This window comes from Mesoplodon mirus, assembly GCF_964341445.2.
Source record: "Mesoplodon mirus genome assembly, chromosome: 7".
NCBI lineage: Eukaryota > Metazoa > Chordata > Mammalia > Artiodactyla > Ziphiidae > Mesoplodon > Mesoplodon mirus.
The window spans coordinates 46253601-46261358 of NC_138983.1; positions in this window are offsets into that span (position 1 = coordinate 46253601).

Consider the following 7758-nt stretch of genomic DNA (forward strand, 5'->3'; position numbering starts at 1 on the left):
TTTATTTTTCTTTGAACTTCAGGACCTGGAAAGGAGAAACTTTTGTGGTTTAAAGAAATGTCATGCATAGTAGCTCCCTTTCCTGAAATTGCAGGTGGGCTTTCTAGTTTTGTCCCTTCAGACTTATTGATTTGTCTTTCTTCTCAATTTATTTTCCATTTGTATCTGGCTATGAGAGAAAGCTTTTTGAGAAACTCCATGTGCTTTCTTATAATTGAGAAGAAGAATGTACAAACATTAGCTCAGGTGGAAACTTGACTTTGCTCCTGCCTGCCTCATTTTAGCTTAGCATTTGGACTTTAAAATAGATTTAAATATATTTAGCATTTTAAAAGGAAAGTGCTGCCTATTTCTTTTGAGGACACAGAACTGTAAATTCTGTAATTAGTACAGTCAGAATGGAAGGATTCTGCCTGAAAAGCTGTATTCATACAGGAGGAGTTTGCATAATGCATGTTTCAGTTAAATTTTCAGAGTTTGTTTTATGTTGAAATTTGCCATAGCAAGGTATGTAAGAAAGAACATTGAAGAAGGTGTCACAAGGCCTATACTTTCCAGCCCCAGCTGCACCTCAAATGCATTGTGCAAGAGTTAAAAGGTGTGCCATATCTGACCTATTTCTATGTGTAGAAATTACATATGGTCTGATATACAGAGAATGTGATTCAATTCATTTTCTCTCAATTCAATACATTTAGTAGCTCATTGAGGATCTCTGGCTTTGTTGTTGTTGTTGAGGGTTCTTCTACATATAAATTGAAAAAAGAGATGAAATCAAATCTCCTTACTCTAGTTAAAATCTACCCAACCAACCTCTTGTCCCATTACTTCCCACCAAGCACCTTGTGATCCAACCATGTGAAATTTCTCACTATTCCTTGAGGATACTCGACTTTTATGGCACTGCTGTTCCCTCTACACGGAGCCCATCACAGCTTACGCACATGACAAATTCCTTCTTCTCAAGATCATGATCGAATAACATCTTACTAAAAGTCTTCTTTGTATTCCCCAGGCCAAATTTGTTGCCACTCCCTGGGTTTCCCATAGCCTGCAAACATTCGCTGTCAACCCTCTTCTCACTTTGTCATGTAAATTGCTTATTTGTGTGACTATTTGTCTTCTCTGGTGTGTGAGTTCTTAGAGGGGGAGAATGTATTTTATTCATCTTTGTATCTCTCGTTTCTAGCCCAGTATCTAAAATATAATAGAACTTAATGAATATTGAATAGATGGATGGATTGATAGCTAAATAAGAATATAAATAAATAGGAACAATTTGTTGTAAATTATTTTTAGATTGTTCTAACTAAAGGCGGTGGACAGACAAATTGACCTCTTAAAGATTCCTCAGAGCTATCAATCAGTATAGAACTTCTTGATTTTAAGCATATTTAAGAGTTGTGACAGTGTTGATGGATATGAATTTCATTTCTTCATAATTTTTGAGAATAAAATAAAATACTCAGTGCCAAAAAAATTTTTAGGTAGTTTCTATTAAGAATGAATTCCAGGGCTGTTTGAAGCATTTGCAGATAAATAATAATACTCTGATGATCAGAAATATTACAGCCTTATTTGCAATTATCATTTGAGTGTTGACCCCTGATGATCATCCTAATCTCATTTGATATTACTTTGACTCTTTAACACATTTATTACCACTGTGATTACCTGTTCCCCCTAAAGATCTCATTGATTTTACTGGAGAATAGATTTTAAATATAGAAACATTTTATATAAGGGAAATTAATGTGTCTTTTTATGCATTTCAGCTTACTTTACATATATCTTATCAACAACAACAAACACTTCTTGTTGAGAAAAATTTTATTGAAAAGTCATTTGTACTATATTTATTTATTTACTTACTTTTTATTGGAGTATAGTTGCTTTACAATGTTGTGTTAGTTTCTGCTGTACAACTAAGTGAATAAACCATATGTATACATATATCCCCTCCCTCTTGGGCCTCCCTCCCACTGGCCCCCCATCCCACCCATCTAGGTCACCACAGAGCACTGAGCTGTGCTCCCTGAGCTATACAGCAGGTTCCCACTAGCTATCTGTTTTACACATGGTAGTGTATATATGTCAATCCCAATCTCCCAATTCATCTCACACTCCCCTTCCCACCCCCAACCCTGTGTCCACACGTTTGTTCTCTACATCTGCGTCTCTATTCCTGCCCTGCAAATAGATTCATTTGTACCATTTTTCTATTTAGACTCCACATATATGCGTTAATATATGATATTTGTTTTTCTCTTTCTGACTTACTTCACTCTGTATGACAGACTCTAGGTATCACCTCACAGTGGTCAGAATGGCCATCATCAGAAACTCTACAAACCATAAATGCTGGAGAGGGTGTGGAGAAAAGGGAACACTCTTGCACTGTTGGTGGGAATGTAAATTGATACAGACACTATGGAGAACAGTATGGAGGTTCCTTAAAAAATTAAAATTGAACTACCATATGACCCAGCAATCCCACTACTGGGCATATACCCTGAGAAAGCCATAATTCAAAAAGACACATGCACCCCAATGGTTATTGCAGCACTATTTACAATAGTCAGGACATGGAAGCAACCTAAATGCCCATTGTTGGATGAATGGATAAAGAGGATGTTGTACATATATACAATGGAATATTATTCAGCCATAAAAAGGAATGAAATTGGGTCATTTGTACTATATTTATTAACTCATTCATTTATTTGAATGATTGGCTAAACTAATAATTCTTGGGCATCAACTTTGTGCCTAGCACTGAACTAAGCACATATCAGTGGAAAAGAGACTTATGTAAACAAGAAGTGTAAACAATTACAATAAACTCGGAGACACCAATGTGTAGTACAAATAATGCAGGCTTTAGAATTTTGAAGTTGCCTCTGTACCCTAGCTTGACCCCTTTTCCCCTAAGTGATCCTGGACGAGTCTTGAATCTCTCTAATGGTCTGTTTCCACATTGGAAAAATGGCTTTATGAGAATAGAGTACATTTCCTTTTTGTCTCATGTACTCATGTACTCATCGATATCTGAGTCGTAAGCATCAATAAAGGCTTCAAAGGGATGACACTCAAATTGATTCTTAAAGACTTAATAGGAATTTTCTGTACAATTATGAATAATGGTGACAGTGATCCTGGTAATAATAATTAACAAATAATAACAATAATAATAGCACTGAGTCATACTTATTGTATAATGGGTAGTATTTTAGGACATTTTATGTATTAAATCATTTTGATCTCTGAAGATTTTAAAATAAACACTTTTCTAACCCTCATTTTACAGATGAGAAAACTGAGGTATAGAGACTTTAAGACATTTGTCCAAGAACACTTGACCAGTAGCTGGTTGATCCTGGATTCAAACACAAGTAGTACAGTTGCTGAGCCTTACTGTCAACTGTCAGCAGCTCCCCTCTCTTTTAGTGGCTGCCATAGAAAGCAATAGCAGTGATGATATTCCAATTTCTGGAATTTGGGACTTTTTTAAGTCCTCCCATGTCGGGTAAATACAAAGTGTACCTAGGCATTATGGGGCCACGAGTCTGTCAAAATGTACTCTAGTGTCTAACTGAGGTTTGGGCTGAAGGGACACCTCATCACACCCTGTAAAATGCCCCAGGAGGCTGCACTAAATTATATATATATACATATATATATATATATAAATTGAAGTATAGTTGATTTACAATATTGTATTAGTTTCAGGTGTAAAGCAAAGTGATTCAGTTACATGTATATATGTGCGTGTATATATATACATGCACATATATTTATACTTTTTTGATTATTTTCATCACAGTTTATTACAAGATATTGAAAATAGTTTCCTGTGGCATATGGTAAATTCTTGTTGTTTATCTATTTTATATATGGTTATATGCATCTGTTAATCCCACACTCCCAGTTTATCTTTACCCCCCTTCCCCTTTCATAACCATAAGTTTGTTTTCTATGTCTGTTTCTATTTTGTAAATAAGTTCATTTGTACTATTTTTTAGATTCCACATATAAGTGATAGCATATAATATGTATCTTTCGCTGACTTACCTCACTTAGTATGATAATCTCTAGGTCCATCCATGTTGCTGCAAATGACATTATTTCATTCTTTTTTATGGCTGAGTAATTTTCCATTATATATATAAATATCTATATATAGATAGATATAGATATATATACCACATCTTTTTTATCCATTCATCTCTTGATGGACACTTAGGTTGCTTCCATATCTTGGCTGTTGTAAATAGTGCTGCAAGGAACGTTGGGTTGCATGCATCTTTTTGAATTATGGTTTTCTCTGGATATATGGTCAGGAGTGGGATTGCAGTATCATATAGTAACTCTATTTCTAGTTTCTTAAGGAACCTCCATACTGTTTTCTGTAGTGGCTGCACCAATTCAAATTCCCACCAACATTGTAGGAGGGTTCCCTTTTCTCCACATCCTCTCCACCATTTATTATTTGTAGACTTTTTGATGATGACCAATCTGACTGGTGTGAGGTGATATCTCATTGTAGTTTTGACTTGCAGTTCTCTAATAATTAGTGATATTGAGCATCTTTTCATGTGTCTGTTGGCCATCTATATGTCTTCTTTGGAGAAATGTCTATTTAGGTCTTGGGCCCATTTTTTGATTGGGTTGTTAGATTTTTTGTTATTGAGCTGTATGAGCTGTTTGTATATTTTGGAAACTAAGCCCTTGATAGTTACATTGTTTGCAAATATTTTTCCCACTTTGTAGGTTTTTTCATTTTATTTATGGTTTCCTTTGCTGTACAAAATTTTATAAATTTGTTTAGGTCTCATCTGTTTATTTTTTCTTTTTTTCTATTGCCTTGGGAGACTGACCTATGAAAACATGGCTATGATTTACGTCAGAGAATGTTTTGCCTATGTTCTTTTCTAGGAGTTGTATAGTGTCATGTCTTATATTTAAGTCTTTAAGCCATTTTGAGTTTATTTTTACGCATGGTATGAGGGAATGTTCTAACTTCATTGATTTACATGTGGCTGTCCAGCTTTCCCAATACTACTTGCTAAAGAGAACGTCTTTTCTCCATTGTAAATTCTTGCCTCTTTTGTCAAGATTAATCGACTGTAGTGTGTGGGTTTATTTCCAGGCTCTCTATTCTGTTCCATTGCTCTGTATGTCTGTTTTTGTGCCAATACCATATTGTTTTGATTACTGTAGCTTTGTAGTATTGTCTGGAGTCTGGAAGGATTATGCCACCAGCTTTGTTCCTTTTCCTCAGGATCGCTTTGGCAATTCTGGGTCTTTTATGATTCCATATAGATTGTGGGATTATTTGTTCTAGTTTTGTGAAAATGTCATGGGCAATTTGATAGGGATTGCATTAAATCTATAGATTGCTTTGGATAGTATAGCCATCTTAACTATATTATTTCTTATCCAAGAGCATGGGATATCTTTCCGTTTCCTTGAATCATCTTTGACTTGCTTTATCAATGTTCTACCATTCTCAGCATATAAATCTTTCAACTCCTTGGTTAGGTATATTCCTAGGTATTTTATTTTTTGATGTGATTTTAAACAGGATTTTTTTTTTTTACTTTCTCTTTCTGATATTTCATTGTTAGTGTAAAGAAGGGCAACAGATTTCTGAATATTAATCTTGAAATCCTGCTACCTTGCTGAATTCATTTATCAGTTCTAATAGGTTTTGTGTGGAGTCTTTAGGGTGTTCTATATAGAGTATCATGTCATCTGCATATAATGAGAATTTTACCTCTTCCCTTCCAATTTAGATACATTTTATTTCTTTTTCTTGTCTGATTACTGTGGCTAAGGCTTCCAATGTTGGGCAGGGCCTCATCTTTGCTCTGTGTTTGTCACAGACCAATTGGGGGCAGTGTCTGCCCTCCAGTTGTTGGAGTAGAAGCCCCTAGATCCAATTCTACCCAGTAGCATGAGGTAGGTAGGACTGGAGCACTCCCGCTGGGAAAGGAGATGCTGCATTTCTTCCTCAGGAACTATCCACCAGAACGTGTGATTCTGTGATTCTGCCTTCCACCTGGTGGGTGTGCTCACAAAGATCACTATTGCTGGCACTGCCCTCAGTGGCTGCCTCTGTTTGGGAGCTCTGGTAGTTGGCTCAGATGTCCCTTAGTCATGCATGTGAGCTAACCAAGCCACCAGCATGTAAACCCAATGGAGCCACCTCCCCTGACCCTGCAGATAATTGGCTGTCATCCCTCATGCACATGTATGTGGTCCTGGTCTAAAAATCCACAAGAGTGAGAACCTGTCTGAGCTGTTTCCTTGTGCCTACAGTGGGATTTCTGGTAGTGAGCTCAGATTTCAGCCCTGCCTCTAAGTGTGTGTGTTCACAAAGTTCATAGAACCAGTGGAAGCTGGAGCCACACTCTACCGTGAGCATGCTGACAATGAGGCTGCTATGGCATATCCATGCCCCTCCTTTTGTGTGTTGACAATGGGGCTCTTATGGTGGACCCACACTCCATCCTGTATGCGCCCCCAGCTATGGTCCAGGCCACACTCCAGGTCCTTACAGCTGTCTCTGCACAGCCAAACCAAGTCATCTCCCTGGGTCTGTCCCCTGAAACCCAAGTTTCAGCACCCAGGTGCTGCTCACATAAGTAGACACATGTCTTGGGCTGGGATGTGCAAGTGCGTGGCGAGGACTGTCTGTGCTGGTCTCTCTTTACCCTGCAGGGCCACAGACCAGTTTCCACACTCTCCTCTCCAGCCTCTGAAGCTCCCTGTCTGTCGCAGTGGATCTCTCAGCTGGTGAAGGAGGTTCCCAGGGTGAACCTGGGTATGTGGTGACCTTTCTTACAGCTTTGTTTGTATGAGATATTCTGCAAGCTTTCAGTAGGTATTCTGTGAGAACTGTTCCATGTGTAGATGTATTTGTGATGTAGTTGTGGGAGGAGGTGAGCTCCATGTCCCTCTACTCTGCCATCTTGATCTCCTCTCCCTAAATTAGATTTTAGAATGACAGGGTTGTATGGGGCATAAATAAAATATTATTCAAGTTAGTATTACCCACACAGATGAGGTAATTTTGTGCACTATTACTTGGGTTTGATACTGTTTTGTGAGAAATGGGTAGATTCTGCACCTAGCTTTTCTTCTACTGGTCTACTCTCAGATGTCAGAAATGGAGGCTGTTATCAACATTCAAACAAAAGTCTCAGATTCCTGAGCCAGGGAATTTTCATTCTTCAATCACATACTCGTTGCTTCATCAATATTTTTCAATTTTCAACTATAAAACATTGAGCTTTAATCACCAGAAACTTTTCATTTTTAGATATATATTTTCCTAGTGATATGAAATATTTTTAAAACTTATGTAAAATTCATGTAAGCATGTACAAAGTAACTGTTTGAGAGGTCTCAGCAAACTTATAGAGTAAAATTTTCTACCTCTGGAAAACTGAATCCAGTGTAGAATTCTATCTTCTAACAAAGTAGGGCATCACCAGCTTATGTAATATCTGTACAGGAAGAAATTAAGCTAAGAGCTGCTTTGGTTAAAACCTACACCATTGGTGTTTAATTTGATAATTCACCTAGAAAATTAATGTAATTCTTTGATCTTGAATCTTAAATCATCTAAAATATTTTAATAAATGTTATTGAGGTATGCTTTACATATAATAAAGTGAACCAATTTAAAATTTACAATTTGATGAGTTTTGACAGATATAGACACCTGTGAAACCACTGCCATAATAAAGATAC